The 25,005-nt window shown below is 40.6% G+C and overlaps 1 long non-coding RNA gene across 2 annotated transcripts in view; it reads right to left on the bottom strand.

Annotated features, from left to right (window-relative positions):
• LOC122456295 overlaps positions 1-25,005 on the bottom strand; it is a 76,970-nt gene that overhangs the window by 29,696 nt on the left and 22,269 nt on the right. Inside the window, exon 3 of one of the 2 annotated variants that reach the window (XR_006275134.1) lies at positions 20,891-20,993. This is a non-coding gene — a long non-coding RNA (uncharacterized LOC122456295). Of the gene's footprint in view, positions 1-19,947; positions 20,994-25,005 lie in introns of those variants that run through there. The other variant, XR_006275133.1, reaches the window with a different exon arrangement.

Here is a 25,005-nt window from a genome sequence, read left to right as displayed (position 1 = left end):
TATGTGGATAAAATGCAAATATTAATAAAAGAACTGCAGATAACACTTCACAATAAATATTGGTAGTATGTAGCTGTTTTTAGATCCTCCATATGAGAGGTAAACAAGGCTTAAACAAACCTCACTTATATTAAAGATGAGAAAAATGAAGTACAGGAAAACATGATTACTAACATGGTGCATGGCATGCTGCAGGGAGGAGGGGATAATTTTACTACCTACAGTATGTGAAAACAGCAATAAGTGCTACCAACTTTATATTAGAAAACAGGTTGACGGAAATGTTTGATTGGTATGACAGCACCAGCCAGACTGGTCACCTTTCCTCAGAGGGAGTATCTTATCTCCTCCAGAATCCTACTCATTTCAATGGGACTCAGACATATATTAAAGCATAGGTGCTTTATGCCTATGCTTATGACTCCAGCTCCTTGGACTCACATGATGAGATCACAATCTCATCCTCTGTTTAAAAAAAAAAGAAGGTTTCTTCCCCTCGTGGTTTCAAAGAAAAACTTGGAAAAAATGACCTGAGTGACAGATGTCTGCCTGAGTATGCAGACAGCCTAAACCAATAACTCCAAGAGGTGGGAAATACCCTGTTAATCTTAACTCTGGTGGACAGGGGCCCCACCAACACCAACCCAGCACAAGACTCTGGGGGACCCTCGCTGCTGCAATCCCATTACAGCTCTGATGGAGTATTATTGGAAGGGGCCCACCATTACTACTGGGGGTGTAGACTGAGTCTTCCAGGACACACCTTAGGTTATCTTAAGACAGAAAGCAATAGTCAATGAAGTTGAGGGGAGAGGGTCAGACAGCCTACCCAAACAGGAGTGGATGGCAGGGCCCCTAGGAGTCTAGCAGAAAGCTTTTGTGAGAGTGGCCACTGCTGTTGCCATTCAAAGGGAGGTCAGGGCCATAGTGTGAGGGTGTGAAATACAGGTAGGCCACATACAGAATGGTCCTGTCTTACCTTAATGGGGCTATCTGAGGAATAAGATGCTATTCAGCGTGAATAAGGTGGCATAATCTAACCCTTAATGGTATTTTTCAGTACATTGAGTATTAAGTACATTGAACAAGATTTGCTCCAGAATTTGCACCTGCTCCTTAATAGACAGGATTTGACCTTATAGGTCCGGATCCAGCATTCTTTGCAGATTAAAGCCCCTTACAGACTATATGTTTGCTGTTTCACCTTGAAAGCACACCCCTTGTTTCCCAGAAAAAGCCTATGAAACTGAAACCCAGCTTTCATGGTCTGCACAACTGCTGTTCAACTGTGTGCTTCTTACCACACCCCATCACATGGGATTGAGATAACTCGACATACTTATTCTGTTTTGTTCACGGATGATAATAAACTGGGAGGGTTGCAAGCACTTTAGAGGATAGGATTAAAATTCAAAATGATCTGGACAAACTTGAGATAGGATCTGAAGTAAATAGTATGAAACTCAATAAGGACAAAGTATTTCAATACTCAAAGTATTTCACTTAGGAGTTGCGCAATCAGTTGCACACACAAAATGGGAAATGACTACCCAGGAAGGAGTACTGTGGAAAGTGATCTGGAGATCATAGTGGATCACAAGCTCACGAAAGCTTATGCTCAGATAAATTTGTTAATCTCTAAGGTGCCACAAGTACTCCTCTTCTTTTTGCGGATACAGACTAACATGGCCGCTACGCTAACATGAAAGCTAGATATGAGTCATCAGCATAACACGGTTGCAAAAGAAAAAAGCAAACATCATTCTGGGATGTATTAGCAGGAGTGTTGTAAGCAAGACAAAATAAATTATCCTTCTGCTCTATTCCGCTCTGATTAGGCCTCAATTGGAGTATTGTGTCCAATTCTGGGCACCAGATTTCAGAAAAGACGTGGACAAATTTGAGACAGTCCAAAGAAGAGCTGCAAAAATTATTAAAGGTCTAGAAAACATGGCCTATGAGGGAAGATTGGAAAAACTAGAGAATAGAAGAATGAGGGGGGATGGACATGATAATAGTTTTCAAGTACATAAAAGGTTGTTACAAACTGGAGGGACAAAAAATTGTTCTCTTTAACCTCTGAGGAATGAATAAGGAGGAAAGGGTATACATTGCAGCATGGGCGGTTTAGGTTGGATATTAGGAAAAAACTTCCTAACTGTTAGGGTGGTTAAGCACTGGAATAAGGGAGGTTGTGGAATCTCTGTCACTGGAGATTTTTAAGAACAGAGCAGACAAACACCTGTCAGGGATGGTCTAGATAATACTTAGTCCTGCATTGAATGAAAGGGGAATGGATTAGAAGATGCTTTGAGGTCCCTTCCCATGCTATGATTCTGTACAAAGCATAGACAGCTTGAGAGATTGCGTCAGTCCCCAATGATAAGGAAACATTAGATATCACTACAGAATGTTGTTAAGAAGAATTATGCAAAATGAAGATGCTAAACTTTGAAAAAAAAATCCTGTCTTCGCAAACTATTAGACTAATAGACTAATTGTGTGAAAATGTTTACTTGCTATGGAATCACAGTTATTAAACAAATTGCTCCATGCTTTTGTACTATTATATCTTACCACTATGATACAATTTTTCTTAAAGGTTTTGTTGAGGAAGATGCACTCAGTTAATGAAGTTAATGAGCTTTAATGCTTCCTTGATGTACAGGTTTTCAGCAGGAAATTGCTTCATTATCACAGCTTTGTAAGCCATGTAATGCATAATGGTCACTGTTCCTGTTGAGAACACAGTGAAACATAACAAAAGTTTAATTGTACATGCACCTACTCTTTAAAGCAAACAGGCAGTCTCCAGGGCTATTAATGTAGCAGATGCCCTCTATAATTGGAGGGTTATTGCCCAAAAATTAGCTGACAATCATTTTAATTAAAGTTAGTAAATGACTGTTGAAGTCATCATAATATAGAAATATGATTAACATCAGATGCTTAATTTTCATGTGTGTTGACAACAGTAAGTTGTCCCCAACGTTACTATTTTTTAAAATTCTTGCACAAATAGAAGTCTATTATGTGTTTATCATAATAAGGGTCTGAATCATGCAGCCCTTACTTGTACAAATAGTCCCCATTTACTGCACATGCATAACAGCTGCAGGAATGGGGCCCAGATGCATGTGGTACATTGCAATACAAATTACACAATATTTTTCTGGTTATGTAGCACAAACAATGCCTTTTTTAAAACCTCAGCCCAATTTAATCTTTGAATTTTGTTAATAGAGAAAATAATTTTGTTTCAATTTATAAATCCAACTGTAGAATAATGAAAAGAACAGTCATTATTTCTCTGTCAAAATCAGTATTCCATATCCCCTTCCATTCTGAACAGACTTTGGGCTAGTTTCTTCAGTCTCAATAGAATATAATAAACACTTTGCACGAAACAATGACAAAAAGTGAATTTCCAGAACCTTTCAATGAAATTAGGTTGAACATCTGTTACAACTCTCGAACCTCATTTAACATATTTACAAACCACAGTAGAGTGAAGTACATCTTTGTAAATTTCAGAAAATTGCACAAAAGCTTACAAGTGCTAAGACCATTGACATAAAATGCTGCTTGGTTAAAAAATAATAATAATAATAATAATAATAAAATCAACGTGCCACAGTATCTCTGAGAACACAGAATAGTCTGGTTGACAGAAACAGCGTGGGCCAGTCTGAATCCTTAAACAATAGTCTCAAGGTAAGGGGTAAGTAAAGTCACACTATCCCAACAAGAAAAGGAGTACTTGTGGCACCTTAGAGACTAACAAATTTATTAGAGCATAAGCTTTCGTGAGCTACAACTCACACTATCCCAACAGAAGAAGTTTGTAAGGTTTTCAAAGCTGTGTCTTCCAGAGCTCCTGGAATGCTCAGATGTTGTTCTACATTTTAGGAATATCAGAACAAGGACTGGACGCAATCCAATCTTAACAATCCTATAGAATTTTTTAGACTTCAGTTCCATATTCCTAGATGTTGTTTTCTATACCTTCCTTTAGTTTTGAAAACTGTAGGGATACAAAGTAAAACACAAACTAAATCAAGAAAAAGCCTGATTCAAGACTGAATTGGACCCTCACCAGAATTGTTTGCAATGGCACCTTTCCTTGTAATGGGCCAAGCTGGACTCTCAGAAATGAACCATCCCAATCTTTGGGGGATTAAGATGGATGTGTCTATGTGGAAACTACTGTGTCCTTTGAATCTAGAAACTGTATCTATTAATATGGTGAATTATTACAAATAGTGTATTTCTATTAATAATTAGGACTTCTCCACTGGGAATTTTAAAAACATTAATAAAACTTAGACCACCTTTATGAGTAAAGTAAATATTGTTGGGACTATTTCAGAGACAAGTAAACAAAGCCACTGAGACCTTCGCTGAGTCACACAATATGTTGACAGGAGAGATGGAAATTGATATCAGCAGTCCTATTTACGAAAGAGAAAGTATTGAGATAAGTAATGAAATCCAGTCCCTAAACCTAGGCCAGGGAGCCCTACCTCTAGCTAACCTGACTCTGGGGTGGGGATCCCTACCATAGGAACCCTAACCCTAGCTCCAAGTGCCCTACCCATAGGAACCCTACCACTGGGGTGGGATTACCTCCCCATAAGAACGCTTACACTAGCTACTAGTACTCTACAAAGAGGAATGCTAACCTTAGGGTGGGGTGCCCTCCCTATAGAACCCTAACCCTTGCCCTAAGTCCCCTCCCCAAAGGAACCCAAATCATAGCCCAAAGTAACTTCCCCATATGAGCCCTAGCCCTGGACCCAAGAACCCTCCCCCAGAGGAACCCTAACCCTAGCCCCAGCCCCAAATCCCCGACCCATGTGTACCCTAACCCATACCCCAAGTCCCTTCCTCATGGGAACCCTAGCCCTAGCCCCAAGTCCCATAAGAACCCTAACCCTAACCTCAAGTCCCTCCCCAGAGGAACCCTAACTGCAGCTCCAAGTTCCCGACGCATGGGTAAGGCTATGTTTTAGTCATGGGTATTTTTAATAAAAAACTCACAGACAGGTCACAGGCTGTAAACAAAAATTCATGGTCCATGACCTGTCCATGACTTTTACTAAAAATACCATTGACTAAAACTTGGGGTGGGGGTGCCCAGGGGCCCTGTGGGTACTGTAGGAGGGCGGCCTGGGTGCTGTGGGTGGGTGGGTGGGTGGCGGTGCATGGCCTGGGATCCCCACTGTTGCTGGAGGGGGGGCTGGAAGCGTGACTCCCCACTACTGCAGGGGGTGCGGAGTTGGCAGAGTCGGCAGGCTCCCTACCTGGCTCCATGTCCCTGCCCCCAACCTAGCAGCAGAGTTTGGGTGTGGGATGGGGCAGGGGACTGGGGCACGGGACTGGGTGAGGCAAGCTCTGGGTGGCGCTTATCTTGGGGGCTCCCCAGAAGCAGCGACATCCCCCTTGCTTAGCTGCTAGGTGGAGGCATGGCCAGGCAGCTCTTCTGCTTGCCTCTGCCAATGGGAGCCGAGGGGGCAGTTTCCTGGGTGGGGGCAGGAAACCTATCCCTTTCCATGTTTTCCATATATTAAAACTGAATGATGCTCTTCATTTCATCTACCTTGCTACAAGTAAGTTACTCCAATGTAATACTTGATCTCTCTCTCTCTCTCTCTCACACACACACACACACACACACACACACACACACACACATCTTATTCTTGCTAACCTGTCTGTTATCCTCGTCCTCCTCATATTCTCTGTGTGAGACCTGAGGAATATGAATAGACAAAAAACAGTGAGAGAGAAAGTTTAAGAAAACAGCTGCACGGATATAGCTTTTAAAACATCTTAGGTAAAAGCCCTGAATGATCAATGACCATTTATATACCCATTGTTCACTAGAAGCCTAAAATTAGATAAGTAGGTGGTCTCTCCATAGGAAGTAGTAAATGTCCATGTTTCTGTGCTATTAGTCCGGATAAGTGACAAGAGAGAAAGGGCTTAGGAAAGTAATAATATGCTTGCCCAGTTATTGTATAGGAAGTCAGAAACCTAGTGTTCAGGAGGATTATTCTCTCTGCTTGTTAGATAGGACCCCCAGGGAAAGACGGTAAATTTTCTTTAAGAGGCGGGAGCAAAGACACTAAAACAGATTGGAATCACAGGGAGGACACCTCATGCCAAAGTTAAGTTACAGGGGGAAATAAGCTAGCTGAGGTGCAATTGGAACAGGAAAAGATATTCAACCATTGCTATGGTTGAAGAGAATGAACTACTACAATGTGGAAATACTGTGCTGACTTTGTAAATCAAGACCAATTATACTTAACTAAATAGATAAAGAAAAAGATGAAGAACAAAAGGAACCTGAGCTCTACCAAAAGCATTTTTCTGTGTAGAAAACCATGTGAAAGCGCTGAGTCTCCTGGGAATATCAGACACAAAGAAGCAGAGCCAGAAAGCAATTGCTGACGGTGACGGGGCAGTACGGCTTACTGGTTAGTCTTCCTTATCACCTGGCATGGCTCTTTTAAACATGTTGGGTGGTCTGATACACAATGTCTGAGAAGATAGCGTGAGAGAGGAAAGGGGTCTCAGCAAGAAGTTGCATTTAGAAGGGACCCTGTTGCTGTATCTTTAAGGGCCTGGAGACTTTCAAAGAGGATGGAGCAACACTCCCCACTCACCCAGCCAATAAAGAATTAGCTAGGAACAGAGGCCAGCATAAATGCTGCCTTCTCCAGCATAGTGGGGCAGGTGTCTGCAGACAGTTTAAGGAGTAAGGCGGCTCCTGTATGGCCCTGAGTTAAAGCAGCATAAGGCTGCCAAAATCTGTGAGCCTGTGGATTAAATGGGGCCAGGATGATAAATTGCAATCCAGCTCCAGTAGGAGAGTTGGAGGTCCTTCCATGAGGAGAGACTTACAGACAGAGAGAACCCTTAGGGGACTGGGAACGGAGCATAGATGGCAGGTTTCAGGGGAACCGTGAAAACCAGAAGTATCTTTTATTTATTTAGGATTTTTTTGTTGTGGCCGCTTTTGTAGGAGATTTTGTACTAAACAAGTCCTAATAAGGGTATTAGAAAATCAAGTGTCAAGAGTGCTTGAAATTGAATTACTGAGAAAGGAAACTGAGGCAGGGACAACATGCAGCTCCATATGAACTCAGTAGAGGGTACTATAGGACAGGCACGCCCCACAACACTAGCTGTATTGTAGGTTAGGTAGACACACCTATAGCGAATAAAGAATGGAGAAGTTCAAGTCTGGGGTTAGCCACAAAGTCTGGCAAACTCTGAATCTGATATAATGACAGTGGTATAAATATCACACAAGCTGAGATAAGACTCTTGCTTAACATGCAAGTGACAGGCAAGGAGGCAATTCATCTTCTGGTTATCTGTGCACTCCGGAAAGGCTTGGCAAACTGAGGGGCTCCTATTGACCTACCAGTTCCCAATACCACCAGGACCGACAAAAATCTTTTGTCTATGTTTTTGCTATTAGGATGATCTGCATTTCTGGTTACCTTGAGTCCCACTGCGCAGGATTTAGATGGTGAGAACAGTTATGAGGACTATATTTTAAATACTTCTCAAACAGATCTAAGATAATTTTCTATATATAAAAATGGCACCTTTTCAAGTCTGGTAGTTTAGAAAATTTCAAAGCTGGAAGCAAATTCTGTGTTTGCCATTGGAAAGCTCAATCTCCCCTTTCCAATATGATGGCAGCATTTACAGACCCCAACTGAGATCATGGCCTCATTGAACTACGCTCTGTCCATACACTAGCAAGACAATCTCCATCCTGAACAGCTTACAGAGCAGACAAGACAGACAAAATGTAGAAGGGAAAACAGAAGCACAAACAGGTGAAGTGATTTATCCAAGATCACATGGAAAAATCAATGGCAGAACCAGGCATAAAACTCAGATCTCCAGAATCCTAGCTTAGGGTCCCTATCAACTAGAGATACCACACTCCTTCACTAACAGTATAAATCTCCTGTGTCTAGATTTAAGGTCTGATAATGCAAACCTTTTCAATATTCCACTAGGGCAGGATTGAATGCTTTCGCTCTTTCGCTGCAATCCAGCGCTGGGGGATTGGGGTGGTGGGGGAACAAGCAGGAAGAAATACAGTTGTGGCAGATTGACATGTTCAGAATGGTGGCTGTTTGAAGCTACATTAAGACTAAAATTTTACAAGAAGTCCCAGGGAGATACACTGACAGCCTAACTTTCACTCTGCCCGCTAAAGTTGGATGATGAATGCAATGCATCTCATGGCTCTGCGATTTATTGTATGAATATCATCTCCGCATGCAAACTGTATGAATACATGGCATGGATCTCTTGCACTACATCATGAGCTGAAGGCTGATACCAGGGATAAATGCACATATCTAAATGAAGCATTACTGATTTTTAGTGCTAGTCGGAAGCTTTCCCCTCAAAATGAAGATTTTGCTGACTTTGAGACTAATTGCATCAATTTTATTCCTACAGGGAGCTGCAGTGTTTTCCCCAGGAATTGAAATGGGTGGCTGGGGGCAGTGTTCAAATTTACAGGGGCGGGGTGAGGGTGAGATGAAGGGTGAGACCCTGAGGGTGAAGGTGGGCTGTATGGCACCATAGTAAAAACTGAAAAATGTTTCATGACCTTTTTATTAGATTTTAAAATCATCACAAATTAAAGTTGGCTACTCAAGCCTTCTATGAAACACAACATCTACATCCTTCTTGGTTTCTTGTTATAATTTTGCACAACTCTGTTAATGAAATTCTTGAATGCAATGCATTTATCTTTGGTGGCTTCTCGTGTGTCCACTACTTCCATTCCTTCAATTGATATGCTCATTAGTTCATTCACATGATCAAGCAGAAGGTGACTACTTTCAAAATACAAAATTCTATTCAGTGATGAAAAAGAATACTCAACTGAAGCTGTTGTGACTGGGAGTAGCAAGAGATGAATTCCTACTTCTTTCAGCCCAGGAAACATAGCATAAAGATCAGTTCGAGCCACTAGTGATGATAAAAAAAGAAATTGAGGTCAAAACTTCATTCACTCATTCATCATATGATATTCCACTCTATGTTCAAATTCTCTATTCTGTCCTGAGCACATGGCAGCCCCAGGGATCTGTAAAAGCTACGTAGAGGTTGAGTAGAATCTAGAAATCGCTGTTGTAGATTTTTAAGAATCTAGTCTGTATACTTTTCAGTTGTCTTAACAAACACTTCTTGTCCTCTTCACTTAAGGATTCAATATAAATGCCTTCATTAGTTAACTTCTGGACTGAAGTCTTTGCTTCTTCCAGTACTTTTTCAATGGATAGTTCTCCGATTGATCCAAATGTAGCTTCTATTGCTAGTCAAAGATCTACTACTGTTGTAGCAGATGCCTGGATGGCGTTATTTAATGACCCAAGTGGTTTCAACAGTAGACTTACAAGAGAGAGAATGGCAATCTTCTCTGAATGTAGTAGCAAAAGTAATCCACCATCCTCACTACTTAGATCCATCTCATCTTGGTAGATAGATACTTTTCAAAGCCAGTAATAATGGCTGGAGTAATTTTTAGAAAACAGCCAAGGATCGCTCATGAGAAAGCCAGAGGGTTTTCCCAGGTTGGGCTAATTTGAACTTCAGTCCCAATGCATCTTCTATATTTTCCAAGATAGTCTTTTTGGACTCTTGCTGAAAAAAGAATATAATGAAAACATTAAATTTATAGCTTTTTAATGTCTTTTGAAAAGTATGTAGCTTGTACTGGTGCTAGTTGGAGTAGATGGCCTCTGCAGTGTGTATAGGAGAGACTAGGGTTACACTTTTCTCTGAGCAAAGCTTGTGCTCCAGAGAAGTTTGCAGTTTCATCAAATGCACAAGCAGCCATCTGTTTGGGGTCAATTGACAAGCATTTAACTCTTCTAAGATATGGGTTGTCACAGATGCAGCCAATCTAGAAATGCATGTACTGGCCTACCATTGACATCATCAAGATAATGTACACGACGACTTAATACTTGATGTCCATTTGCATTGGTGCATTCATCAGCCAGGTATGCAAATTTTTTGAATATAGTGAGAGAGTTCTTCACTTTTTCAACTGTTGAGTCTTTCACTGTTGCACCACATGCGTTTAGCCAGTCAGTTGAGTTTCTTGAAGAAAGATAGTGAGCATTTGCTGGATTTGTATGGAACCAGTGTTCAACTTCAGGATGAACAAGTGACAATGCACTTAACGTTGGCCTCCAGTTTGTAGTGTGTGGTATCTCTTGCTTAAATAGAAAGTATGATGCCACAGCCATGTTTGTTCTCATGAACTGTGTTGTGTAACAGCCTCATTAACACTCACCGGTGTTGTCCTTGGTCAGTGGAGACTCAGAATTCAGAGGTCCTTTCACATTTATACACCTCCCAGGTGGGGGGCAAGAAGGCACCTTGCTCATTCTTCCTCCTGCTCACTTTTCGCTCTGGCCACTATTGTTCGTTGTGCCACCATTCACTCCATCACTCTGTTGTCAGGGACCCTGCACCATCACCTTCTGCTGCGACCTGCCACAGTGACTTCTGTGAGTTGGTCTCTTGAGGTTCCATCAGCTCTCAATGATTTCAGCTGAGCTATCAGTGGGGGAACCTCGCTGCTAGTACAGACTGGGCTATCTCTTCCACAGAAACACTGTCCCACAGTAGGTCTAAGCACTTAGACCTGATTATCAGTGATTTCAGCTATAGTAGTCACTTAACACAACAAAAGACTATGTAGTCTAATCAACTCTGTCTTTAAACAGTGGAGAGGGACAGGTCAAATCGTACTAGTGACTTAGGCAGACCATCAAGCAAAACACCTGCTCCCACCCTCTCTCGATGCCCTCAGTCAGCACAGGCTAAGTACAGTTCGACTGCCCTTTACTCATACAATAAGAACAACATATTTTTACCCCCCGCATTCAAGTGATTTGTAACCCAACCCCAGCCAAAATCTATCACTTGGGAAACACAGCTCTATTTGCTGATATGTAGGTAGATTAGGTGTGAATGTAAATACAATCTGGTCCTGAAGCCATTCCCCCGAGCCCCCAGCTCATCACTAGCTGTCAGGGAGAGCTCATTTAGACTTTGTTTACAAATCATAATTTGAAATTATTAGGTTTGCCAACATCACCAAAATGAATGCTCTGACATTGTTATAAAAAACAACAACTGTATAAGGAAGCTGGTCTATGTTCATACTTTTCCAAACTATTATACTTTTTCAGATACACGTATTTTATGATACACATTATGTGCTTTTAAAGTGTGTATTAATGTTTCAATTTCAATTCAAATTTCCTAACAATCACTAAATTGGCAACACTGCATATAACTAGTTCACAAAACTGGGGAGGGTGGGAGGGTGTCGGGAAATGCCTAGGGAGCTGCATTCCAGAGTGAAGTTTTGTAGGAGAGAGGAAGGGTGGGAATCCATTTGAAAACAGTGTGAATGAAAAACACATGATCATAAGAAAAAAAGAGCATGGGATGGAGCATGCTGAAATTGCGTACTTTTTTCCAGCATCTGTCTGCTCTTGACCTCTGTTGTATGTTCAGCAACCCTGAAATACTAGTATTGCCTCAGTTCCAACCACTTCAGCAGTACATGAATGTCAAAAGTGTTTCTCCCGTCCACCCCCTGCCTTTATTTGACTTGTCTGAAACCAATGCCAACAAGATTTTATAGTCTTTTGTTACCTGGTGACTTTTTCCCCTACCTTTGTCATACCACTCTCAGCTGAGACCAGGAATGTATGAATTTCCTTTCAGCTTGAACTCATTCCCTCCTGAGAGTGTTAGATTCATTGCCTTTCCAATAGTTAAATGCTAATTAATATTTATAATTTAGTATTTAATATATTCTATTAAAGTGAAATGAGTAATTTCTTTACTTTTCTTTAATTTCAGAACTTTATTCATTTTTGCATGAAAATATAACACTATGGATTCAAACACTGAATATATATATTTTTATATTCCTATGATATTGGTTTGCTTATGATTCTGCTATCTTTTCCTCATACTGTGATAATGAGTCTACTAAATTGCTATCTGCAATAAATTTCTTGTGAAATTGTTCAGTTCTCTCTCTCTCTTTTTTATTATTTTCTACTCTGAATGGAGGACCCTACAGAGAGATACAGATTGCAAGTGGGGGGAGAAGCAATCCAGAGAACACAAATCTCTAGGATGCTTAGAAGAGGACAAAATTGGCAGGTTCAAGGATTATAAATGCACCTGTTGGCCATCTCAGTTGTATGGACACCAAGTCTCATTCAGAAATAAATATGGTAACTTTGTCAATAACGTCATTAGCTGTAGCAGAATTGTTTTGCTACTTTCAGGGCTTGAATCCAGCTGCTGTGTCCTACCGGCACTTTTTGTCTTCAGACCACATCACCTATTCCAGAAACATAGCCTAGCTCTTTGGCTCCCGACTTGTTTTCTTATTCCCTAGCCCCTCCTGACTTTCCTATTGCAGCACCTGTCTGGGAGCTTCCCCTCTCTTCATGAGTAGTAGAGCCATTCTGTGACACTGCTGGAAGTCACCTCCTTGTGTAACCCTTCTACCAACTGGGGTCAGTGGCAACAAGATTTGTGTTTAATATCTAAGGGTTCCTTCTAACATCACAAAACAAAACCGGTTTGAGTCCCACCTTCATAATCTGGAAAACTAACCATCAACTCTAGGCTCCTCTAAGAAGCAATACTTCCCCACTCGCAAGCACTAAATCTGGTATCAAAAAAGAGAATTTTTAATCCAAGGGAAAGGGACCTCAACATTAATTTGGGAAAACACCGCAATGATTATTAAAAGCATGGAAACCAAAAGTGAACACCCTCCCCACAGTCTCTTGGGCAATATATTTTACGTCCATTTCCCAGCTTCTGATGTGACAATCCAACCGATTAATATCTCTGTGTGTAACTCCCCTTTCCCCGTCCGGGCACCCCACCCCTGGTTTGTCATCTCAGATCAGCAATGTCCCAGAGTGCATTCACCTCCTGCCCTGATGGGAAGCCTTCACCTTTGCTCATTGCTGCTGCCATTTGTCACGGTCTCTGCCACTGCTGCCTCTGGCTGTGATGCTATATTCTGTGATTCCACACTTAGTAATTTCAGCTCCTTGGTGATTTCACTGGGTTGTGCTGCGACTTTTCCATCACAATATTGTCTCCAGGAAAGGTCTAAGGTTCAGCCCCCTTAGATCAGCTTATCAGTGATTTCAGCTCTATTAATCACGTGCAGACACAAAAACTGCACTGAGTTTGATCAGCTCTATCTTTAAACACTAGATGGGGAGGGCTCAAATGGTTACTAAGAAATCTTTAAACAGAGTCCACAACACCAGGTAGAAACATTTGTCCCCGACCCCTCTAAGCTTTATTTGGATTTGGCATTACTGCTCCCTGCTTGGGGACTGAGGTTACAGTTAGGGTGACACCCTAAATTAGGGCACTGTAAGTACAGTTCTGCTGCCTCCTTCTTAGCATATGCACAACATGCCTCAGGTGGGACGAGACCAGGATTAATCACCAAATTTGGTCTCCCATTTGGATCATTAACTTCCCTGGCTCAGGCCAGGTACTGATGGGAAGTGCATGTGAACACTGATCCACGCCTCCCCTTCTGCTGCCTTTTACTCATACAATAAGAACAATATTCAATTAATCCTACATTAAACAGTAAAGTTAATTTTAACCCAAAAGAGCCAGAATGTATCACTTTTATAAGGCAAGTCTGTCTGCTAGCCATATAGACAGAGTAGGTATGTCTGGGCATATACTGTTTGCTCCTGAGATATTTCCCCTCACAGCTCACCACTAGATGTCAAAACATAGACCCTATTTACACTTACTTCAATACGCTACAGAGAGCACAACGAGGCAAGGGGGGATGCACTATATTCTGGCAAATCCCATCCCCTTGATGTAATGGGAGTCATTTAAAGTGGTAGAAGGCAGCACACAGGGCCAGCTCTGCTATAGAGAAGGGAGAGGAAGCAGAAAAATTGGAGAGGAGAGCCTTCCAATCTTGTTCAAGCCTCCCCTCTCTGATAGCTAGGTACAGACAGGGTTAAGGAACTGGAGGTTTGATGGGAAGGAAGGAAACTGGGGATGGTACCAGGCGGCAGAGACAAGGGCTAGGCCTTAAAGCATATTTACAGTTGATGTGGAAATTAAATGTGTCAAAAAAGTTATAATGAACAGGGAAAAAAAAGAGATGGAGAAAATCCAAGAAAAAAAAAAGAAGAAGAAATAATAATGCAAAGTTTTAGGACATTGTTAAAAAAATTGTGATTACAATATAAAATGCTTACCTTTGATTTTAATAGAATTTAGTTTTTTGAACGATTGAACAAACTAGTTTTCTACTATTGGGTAATAGTAATGTGCAGCAGCAGTCAAAAAAGCGAACTGGATGTTAGGAATCATTAAAAAAGGGATAGAGAATAAGACAGAGAATATCTTACTGCCCACATTGAATACTGCGTACAGATGTGGTCTCCTCATCTCAAAAAAGATATACTGGCATTAGAAAAGGTTCAGAGAAGGGCAACTAAAATGCTTAGGGGTTTGGAATGGGTCCCATATGAGGGGACATTAAAGAGATTAGGATTTTTCAGCTTGGAAAAGAGGAGACTAAGGGGGGATATGATAGAGTTATATAAAATCATGAGTGGTGTGGAGAAGTGAATAAGGAAAAGTTATTTACTTGTTCCCATACTATAGGAACTAGGGGCCACCAAATGAAATTCATGGGCAGCAGGTTTAAAAGAAATAAAAGGAAGTTCTTCTTCACACAGAGCACAGTCAACCTGTGGAACTCATTGCCTGAGGAAGTTGTGAAGGCTAGGACTATAACAGGGTTTAAAAGAGAGCTATATAAATCCATGCAGGTTAAGTCCATTAATGGCTATTAGCCAGGATGGGTAAGGAACGGTGTCCATAGCCTCTGTTTGTCAGAGGGTGGAGATGGATGGCAGGAGAGAGGTCACTTGATCATTACCTGTTAGGTTCACTCTGGGGCACCTGGCATTGGCCACTGTCGGCAGATAGGATACTGGGCTGGATGGACCTTTGGTCTGACCCAGTATGGCCATTCTTATGTTCTTGCTTTTCAAGGCTAGTAGGGGCAGACTAGAATCATAGAATCATAGAATATCAGGGTTGGAAGGGACCCCAGAAGGTCATCTAGTCCAACCCCCTGCTCAAAGCAGGACCAAGTCCCAGTTAAATCATCCTAGCCAGGGCTTTGTCAAGCCTGACCTTAAAAACCTCTAAGGAAGGACTAGCAGGATGCTGGGATAGGGCCTGGTCTCATTTACTCCAATGCATATTGAATCAAGTCCATAGTTACAATCATGTGCATGTTTCCTCCACTGCAGGCCCTTGGCTTCACACACCAACTCTCCTTCTCCATGGCTGCCCAGTGCAGGCAGACATCTGCCCATCCTTTCCCATTCCTCCCCCAACCTGGGAACATAGAAAGACATTCACCCACACATATTCATCACCTTTAGTCTGACAGTCTGCTTCAGAAATGCAGGGTTCCCTGACAGAAATGCAATCAGAGACTAATTAGCTTCACAATTGTCTCCCCATTCCCCCACCATATCCAGCTTTCCCATAATGACACTGATTGTAGCATCTGGATGGTTAAGGAGAACGATCAGAAGGCGCCATTCAGGGTGGGTTGTGTACTATCTTTGCCACCAGTTTGATTAATGGGAAGGTGATGGCAGAGGGTCTGTAGTGGCACAGCCCGGACGAGTCCCAAGGCATAGGTGATTGGCACAGACCTGAAGGTATAGGAAGTACTCGCTCTGAGGACAAATTCAATCCTTTTGATGTTTTTTGTATCAAGAGAAAAGGTTTTCTGCAAAGGAAGATATCCTGTCATTATTGGTGCCGATAAGCTAATGGCACAAAGTAACGTTCACAAGTGCCTGGCTTAAAAATAATAGACAAGCACTTAAACACTGTGCACCAGCTTGTTAGCTATTGTAAACTGGCATATTGCCACTGACTTTTGGAGCTATGCTGATTTACACCAGCAGAGAAGAGCTTTACACCAGCCTGTTAGCATTAGGGTGAGTTTTTTGTTGTGCAGAGTGCTCTGGAATGTTTTCATGAAGACTACTGTATAAATACAGGTGGCTGATGAACACAACAACATAGATCAAACTGGCTGTAATGACATTTTAGCTTAATCCTCCTAGACTAATCTGGTTCAAGGCAAACTGTTTTTCCTTTTCTGATCTAGCTTTTCTCTCAGCTCCCATCTGTAGTGGCATGAATCTACATGCTTGGGTGCAGTGGAGTTAATAGAGTTGCATATGTATAAAATAGTCTAATGGAATGAGAAATCAGACCCAAGATCAGGTTAATTTTGTTAGTATTTTGAGTCACTTTGTGTAAGAGGCTGTAAATACAGGGAAAAAATAGCATTTATTCAATGTTTACCTGCAACTCATTTTGTTGCACACATTTTTAATATAAAAGGAAAAATCTGAATAAGTCATTTGGCCCTTACGCCCGAGACAATTGTAAGACAAGTCATAAATCTTCCAGCAAGTACCTGTAATATAGTATGCTGAAGGTTTATCCTTGCTCATTAATAATCAGTGTCTAAACCTAACAAGTCACCATTTTATGTTGGTGTCTTTTAAAATACATAGCTTTCTACTGAATTCATAATGAAACCACTCAGGAAATAGTGACCAACTTTTGTTTCTTTCCTTTTCTAATCCAAAATGTGATTCTAAAACTGGCTTTGAAAAGTATGTCACATTTTATTGTATTTTCCCACCAAACAATATTGTCCAAACACAATCCCACAATGTCAAATATGTATTAAAAATGACATAAGGAAAAAAAAAGGAGTACTGTGGCACCTTAGAGAATAACATTTACTTGAGCATAAGCTTTTGTGAGCTACAGCTCACTTCATCGGATGCATTCAGTGGAAAATACCTCGGGGAGATTTATATACATAGAGAACATGAAACAATGGGTGTTACCATACACATTGTAACGAGAGTAATCACTTAAGGTGAGCTATTAAGCAGGAGAGCGGGGAGGCGGGGAGTTAGATGTGCAGGTGAATGAGCCTCTTATGGTATGGCTGATGTGATTAGGCCCTATGATAGTGTCCCCTGAATAGATATGTGGACACAGTTGGCAACGTGCTTTGTTGCAAAGATAGGTTAGTGGTTCTGTTCTGTGGTGTGTGGTTGCTGGTGAGTATTTGATTCAGGTTGTGGGGCTGTCTGTAAGCAAGGACTGGCCTGTCTCCCAACATCTGTGAGAGTGATGGGTCATCCTTCAGGATAGGTTGTAGATCCTTGATGATGCGTTGGAGATGTTTTAGTTGGGGGCTGAAGGTGATGTCTAGTGGCGTTCTGTTATTTTCTTTGTTGGGCCTATCCTGTAGTAGATGACTTCTGGGTACAAGAGATGCACTTCTTGGACACTACGGTGCTAATAAGTGATGGTCACATAAACACCACCCTATACCGGAAACCTACTGATCGCTATTCCTACCTACATGCCTCCAGCTTTTATCCAGACCACATCACACGATCCATTGTCTATAGCCAAACTCTACGATATAACCGCATTTGCTCCAACCCCTCAGACAGAGACAAACACCTACAAGATCTCTATCAAGCATTCTTACAACTACAATACCCACCTGCTGAAGTGAAGAAACAGATAGACAGAGCCAGAAGAGTACCCAGAAGTCACCTACAGGACAGGCCAACAAAGAAAATAACAGAACGCCACTAGCGTTCTGTTATGCTCAAATAAATTTGTTAGTCTCCAAGGTGCCACAAATACTCCTTTTCTTTTTGCGAATACAGACTAACACGGCTGCTACTCTGAATCTTGTCTTCATAAGTAGAGTGACTAAGATGTAAACTCTTTGGAGAAGGGACTGACTTTCACTGTGTGTTCATATTATATGATGTCTAGCACAATGGGAATGTTTAGGTGCTACTGTGATAATAATAAAAACAATGTCTTTTCCTGGATATTGACTAACATCTTCAGAGTTATGACTAACATCTTCAGGATGCTTATGCACACATCTTCCATCAATTTTAATGCAATAAATATATCAATCAATCAATAATGGAAGATGTGTGCAGTAAATCACCTGTATTACTTTTCTTTAAAAATCTCAAACATTACCTTTAAATGGTGACATTTGGAGTACTTGCATCTTGCCACCAGTCACTGAAGGTTTCTGAAAAATGAAATGCCATTTCTGGCATTAGTGCTCAAAAAGCAGGACTTGGAGATATGGTAAAACCAATTATTGTTCAAAAAAATCAATACAACTCTCATTGTTTCCACAGGCCTAGAATTGCCTCATTTGGACATACATGCATATTTCCACACCCAACCGAGAGCCTTCTGTCTGTCTCAATTTGTTCTCTGTTTATCAGAAGGGGTTAAAATTGAAAAGATGAATTTTCTTTACCTGAATTGACAAATGCTCTCCTGTATCAAAGATGCTACTGGCAAAATAATCTCTACTGAAATGAGGGTATTTCAGCTTGTTTTGTACATTTGCCTTTTAGTGGCAGAGTTGTAGAAAACATCATTTGAAAAAGTTTACTCAAAGGTGAGAAATAAAACATCTGTTCAGAAACATTAGCAGTGTTTCGGAGATGAGCTACATCACTAAAATGAACATCACCAAACAAGTTTATATGGGTAATTATCTTTAAAACCACAATAAGAGGAGAGGAAAAAGAAAATTAAGAGCCAATCATTTACACTTAGAGCTGCAAGTCATAATATACCCCAGGAATCTATCAGACTGTGTGAACAACAGTTTAAGAACTTTCATCTGAACTCCCTTGGGAATAGTAACACTTGAATTTATAGGCAGCCAGACTGGTTCTGTATCCTGCTCTCATGAAGTGAAACTTCTTTTCTTATTTCAGAGTAGCAGCCATGTTAGTCTGTATTTGCAAAAATACCTCTCCAACGCAACATCAAGGATCTACAACCTATCCTGAAGGACGACCCATCACTCTCACAGATCTTGGAAGACAGGCCAGTCCTTGCTTACAGACAGCCCCCTAACCTGAAGCAAATACTCACCACAAAAACCACACACCACACAACAGAACCTTTAACCCAGGGACATATCCTTGCAACAAAGCCCGTTGCCAACTCTGTCCACATATCTATTCAGGGGACACCATCATGGGTCTTAATCACATCAGCTACACCATCAGAGGCTCGTTCACCTGCACATCTACCAATGTGATATATGCCATCATGTGCCAACAATGCCCCTCTGCCATGTACATTGGTCAAACTGGACAGTCTCTACATAAAAGAATAAATGACACAAATCAGATGTCAAGAATTATAATATTCAAAAATCAGTTGTAGAACACTTCAATCTCTCTGGTCATTCGATTACAGACCTAAAAGTGGCAATACTTCAATAAAAAAACTTCAAAAACAGACTCCAAGGAGAGTCTGCTGAATTGGAATTAATTTGCAAACTGGAAACAATTAACTTAGGCTTGAATAGAGACTGGGAGTGGATGGGTCATTACACAAAGTAAAACTATTTCCGCATTTTCCCACCTCACCTCCCACTGTTCCTCAGATGTTCTTGTCAACTGCTGGAAACGGCCCACCTTGATTATCATTACAAAAGATTCCCCTCTCCCCGCCCCCCGCTCTCCTGCTGGTAATAGCTCACCTTAAGTGATCATTCTGGTTACAGTGTGTATGCTAACACCCATTGTTTCATGTTCTCTATGTATATAAATCTCCCCACTGTATTTTCCACAGAATGCATCCGATGAAGTGAGCTGTAGCTCACGAAAGCTTATGCTCAAATAAATTTGTTAGTCTCTAAGGTGCCACAAGTACTCCTTTTCTTTCTACTTATGAACTAAGCATTATTGAAGATCAGTGTTTGAAATAATCTTATTTATTAATGTAATAAATAGTAGTAGTGGAAACAAACATGGATCTGAAAAAGGTCACACACAGCAGGTTAGTGAAAGAGCAGGGGATAGAGCCAAACTCTTAAGACGCAGTCTAGTGCCCTATTCATCAAGCCACAGACATTGTGAGGTATTTTGGATGAAACTCCCTATGTTCAGATGTTTTTGTAAAACTGATTTCAAACATCTAGATTTCAAGTCTGTAACAAACATCAGGATTTCATTTTGTGTCAACTTCTACACGAAAGATAGATATTTTGGGAAAGTGGGAAATGGTTTTCTCATTTGGTAATTGATAACACAAACTTTCTGAGACTAAATAACACTAAAATATGACAATGCATTTATTACACTTGAACTTAGGATCTAAGTACTGTCTAATGTAAAAGTTGCCCTAATTACTAGTAGGTATGTTTGTTTAGCTTTGTTCTTTTTTGTTTTTTAAACACTGTAGAGAAAAATCAAGGACATATCAGAAAATGTACATTAAGTAATGGCAGCTTTATTACCCAGATATGCAGAAATCTTAATGGGAGTCATTTTCCACTACCTTGACATTGTATAGTCATTCATACCTGTATGAAGTGAAGTGCTAAGAGGGTGTAAAATGCTACTAAATCAGATGACTCCAGTGTCACTGGCAGTAGTTAACATTCACTTTGTCAAGGTATAAATGCCTCCAGGTGTTCCAGGCAATGGAGAATCAGGTCCAGTGGCTTTTGGCCACTTCAGTAATTAGATGATTGTCAGCTATTACTCCAGTTTCTCTACTAAGCACTAAATGCATAAATAAATTCAGAATTTACACCTTTTAAACTCATACCCCTACCCCATCTTGGCTCAAATAGCTCTGATGTTGCAATGGAGCTAAGAGTTACCAGTGTGAGGGAACAACAATAAAGCGTCTCTGAATCAGAGGGGTATTAGGATATTTTCAGCATAGACATATTCAGGAGCTTCCTCCTCCCTTCCCCATCTTTCCTACAGAGAAAATAGAAGGTTTTTAAGGGGAGATCCTTCAGAGAACACTTCAATAGTCATATCTAAGGATGGCTCTAATAATAATAATAATTCACTGTGATAGTTATTTCTGCTCTTTACTTGTGGGAAGCAGCCTTTCATAAAGTTGTGCACTCTCAAATTATTACATTAATAAATAAGGTTGTTTCAAACACTTATCTTCAATAAGGCTTAGTTGATAAGTAGAGTGACTAAGATGAATGATCTCAGTTAACTCCTTCAAGATAAGAAGGATCCACATTTGATTGTATTGCCAAAGCAGGGTGATTTTCTCCCACCAGAAAATGAGAAGGATTAAGCAAGTATGAAACCTCTTTGTATCAAAGACTATGTACATTCCAGGTCAACACTGTAGATCACTAAGAACACTCAATAGATCAAAGTGTCTTTCTTAATCCATATTCCTTTTTGCTTATTTGATTTAAGAAGATCCACTTTCAACTTACTGTATTTTCAAGGTTCATCATCATTTGGCTCCTCCTCTGTTTTTTTTTTTTATTATTTTGTTTCTTTGCTGAGCTAAGGGATCAGTATCAATATAGGCTGATTTTTAATTAACAAGATGATGCTACGTACACTTCGTTAAGGAGTAGATATGCATGACGGCCTACTGAAGTGAAAGGAAAGAATCCCATTGACCCTATGGTTTAAATCATCATAGCTCTTACTCAGGCAAGCAGGGGAATAAGAGGGATTAATGCTCCTCTTTACTCTCCTTCTTGGGCCTATTATATTGACTCTGATTGCAGCGGGGAGAGAGAAATTGCTGGGGATGCAGGTGCCCCAACTCATTCAGTGAGTACTTCAAATAAATGTATCCAGCCAAGGCCCTGGACAGTGTAATTTAGTGGTCCAAGACAAATCATTTTTATAGTTGATAGTTTTGGGGATTGTTTTTAAAGCACCTGTTTGAAGATGGTCCAAAATCTGTAACTATAGAATTATTCCCCCCCAGAGATGGATCAGTGTGCAGGGGAAGCAATCAAGAGACCCTGAAAAATGTAATTACAGCTATAAGAGACTTAATCAAGAATGCCCTACAAGTTCACATAGGTTTTTTTTGTCTTTCTTTTTGTGTGATGAACGTCACATTACATGACATAATGGGTTCCCAATATGGGATGTGACCAGATGAAGCTGAACACATGTATAATTAAGGACACAACTGAAAGCCAATACTGAAAATAAATAACCCTTTGCAACGCATCTTACTTTGAAAACTGAACTTGTTACTTGACAACGCTAATGAAACACCACCAAGGCTTCTCACTGAATGTACTGCAGAAGTAAGTTATACACTAAACACTTATTCATCCACAGCATTTCAACAGATGGATCTTTAAAATAAATATTTGGATTATACTTCTGGAAAAGTCCTGTGGAATTTAATACAAATAAAAATCAACAAATTACTTGACATATATATTGTGACCATTTGTGAAATGTGTCAATTCCTTTTTGTTTTGTGAAATAGCATATATGACTAACCTTCAGTGTGGATTAGAATATATACCTTGTAGCAAGAACAGACTATTTCTGGAAAGCTGAAACAGAGCCATCAACACCAGATGGTTCTTCCTTTCTAGAACAATGGGGTTGCTACCAGCAGAGCTATTGACTTTCAACAGCTCTCTGTTCAACAAGCCACAGGGAGTTTGGAGCATAGAAAATCTCCAGCGGAAGAACAGGAATAGAAAAGGTCCCAGAGCCTGCTTTTAAAAGCAGGGAGGTAGTCCATTGCCAAAAAACAGCAGACTCAAGTGGAGGAGTAGGGATGGCGGGGGAGGGAAGGGAGAGGTTCTCTTCCCCACAAGGATACCAACCACGGCCAAGAACTCTCTGGAGTGGAGAGGACTCCGAGGAGAGATTAAGTCAGGCAATTATTGTTTTGCATAGATCTGAAACTCTCCTGTGCTCTCTACAAGTAAAGTGTGTGCATTTAAGAAGCTCCTTAGCAACGACTGGGTTCATTACTTTACCTGCCCTGTGTCCCCAGAGAGTTAAATTATGAGTCAGAGCACCCACATAGATGAATTCTAGAGGAATGTGCATAAGCACTTGTGGAGGCTCAGAACATCTCAGCATTGGTTTTGGGGCTTAGAGCATTTGGATTGTGGAGTTCCATGTCCCAAGGAAGGATTTCAAACAGGAATTGGGAGCATGCTCTAGATGCCAAGAGCTAAAGAGTGTCTGGACTCTAACTAGGCCCAACAGGTTTGGATGCACATAGGATCTAAAGGTTGGTCCAATTAGTAGTGACTGTCCATTATGGGAACTCAGCCAGATCTGTGATACCTATAGAATTTAATAAAGAATGATATTATTTCTATAAGTTTTCTTTTCTTAAAATATCCTATAGAATTCTATAGCAGGTATACAATTTTATGTTAAAATTATATACTATGGTCCCTACAGAAAAGTTATTTTTTATTCAATTCTGTAGGATTTTTCCATAATTAGGAGTCTTATTAACTGAAGATATAATATGTCCCCAAACCCAAATCTTTTATTTTCAAGTGATATAATTTACACAAGAAGAAAGTTAGATCAAGTTCTTTTGAATGTAATTTTAGTTAGCTCTTAAGTACATAACTAAGATAAAAAAACATCAGAAGAAAGATTAGAAATTCAACATAGATTCACCCTGTGTTCAAAGAAACATTCTGCATATAAGAAACATATCACAGGCAGGTAGCAAAGTACCTTAGAATAGGAGTTCTCAACCTTTTTCTTTCTGAGGTCCCCCGAACATGTTATAAAAACTCCTTGCCCCACCTGTGCCACAACAACTAGTTTTCTGCATATAAAACCCAGAGCTGTCATTAGGGGGTAGCAAACAGGGCAATTGCCTAGGGCCCCACTCCATGAGGGCCCCCTTGTAGCTAAGTTGCTCAGGCTTTGGCTTCAGCCCAGAGTGGCAGGGCTCAGGGACCCAGGTTTCAGCCCCGTGCGGCGGGGCTTCGGCTTTCTGCCCTGGGCCCTAGCAAGTCTAATGCTAGTTCTATTTGACGGCCTCACTGAAACTTGCTCGATGCTCCCTAGGGGCCCCGAACCCATGCTTGAGAACTACTGCCTTAGAGTATATAGATTTTAAATTCTTGGTTGGTCATACTGCATGGAAAAAATTACATGTAGAAATTTTATTTCTTTACAAAACTGTAAATTAAACACAATGGAAATACCAGGAAATAAACATAGTTGCTCCTTCAGAAATGTTCAGTGAGTAACATCTAGAAAATTTTCCCAAGGGACTGCCAGGAAAACCAATTTCTCTCAGAGAAATCACTTTCAAAAGGTCCCAAACTCAACTGAGTGAGAAAAAAAGACTATGTATATTTGCATAGATAGATAGTGTGAAAAGCATTGCACATTAAGTAATGTGTTTAAGTATATTGGGCCAAATTCTGCTGTCTTGTGCCAGAATTATACCAATGTAATTCTGAAGTATTTTTAGACTAACTCCACTCTAGCCACTAGAAATACTCCAGAATTAAACTCGTTTAATTCTAAAGAGCGGGAGTAGGCTCTTGACTTTTAATCTGCAGCAACATTCAGATAGAGATAGGACAAATATATGGTTCATATATCTACACTGCTATTTTCAAATTTAATACTAAAAAACCTCCTACATGTTACTATGCCTGATCTTGTATGTGCACAATTGGCAGGAAGGGTGTCAAGACCCTTTCTAGCCTATGTAAAGGTCATACATAATTCAAAATCCAGTGTTCCTATGAGAACTGAGAATGCTGCCTACCACATACACAACACCTCAAAGGGGTGGGGGCAAGGCAGGGCATGGCACTGCCCTATGTTTCCACTGGCTAGCAGAGTATGCTATACTCTGTAAGAGACATAATAGCAGATATGCATCTACTGCACAACTGGGAACATCAAGAATCATTCTACCTCCCTGAGGCACAATGCCTGTCCATAATAACCTTCATTCTGAGCAGATCCTAAATGTACTATC

Source organism: Dermochelys coriacea, chromosome 12 (genome assembly GCF_009764565.3).
Source record: "Dermochelys coriacea isolate rDerCor1 chromosome 12, rDerCor1.pri.v4, whole genome shotgun sequence".
NCBI classification, from domain to species: Eukaryota; Metazoa; Chordata; order Testudines; family Dermochelyidae; genus Dermochelys; species Dermochelys coriacea.
This window is presented reverse-complemented; position numbering and strand designations above follow the sequence as displayed.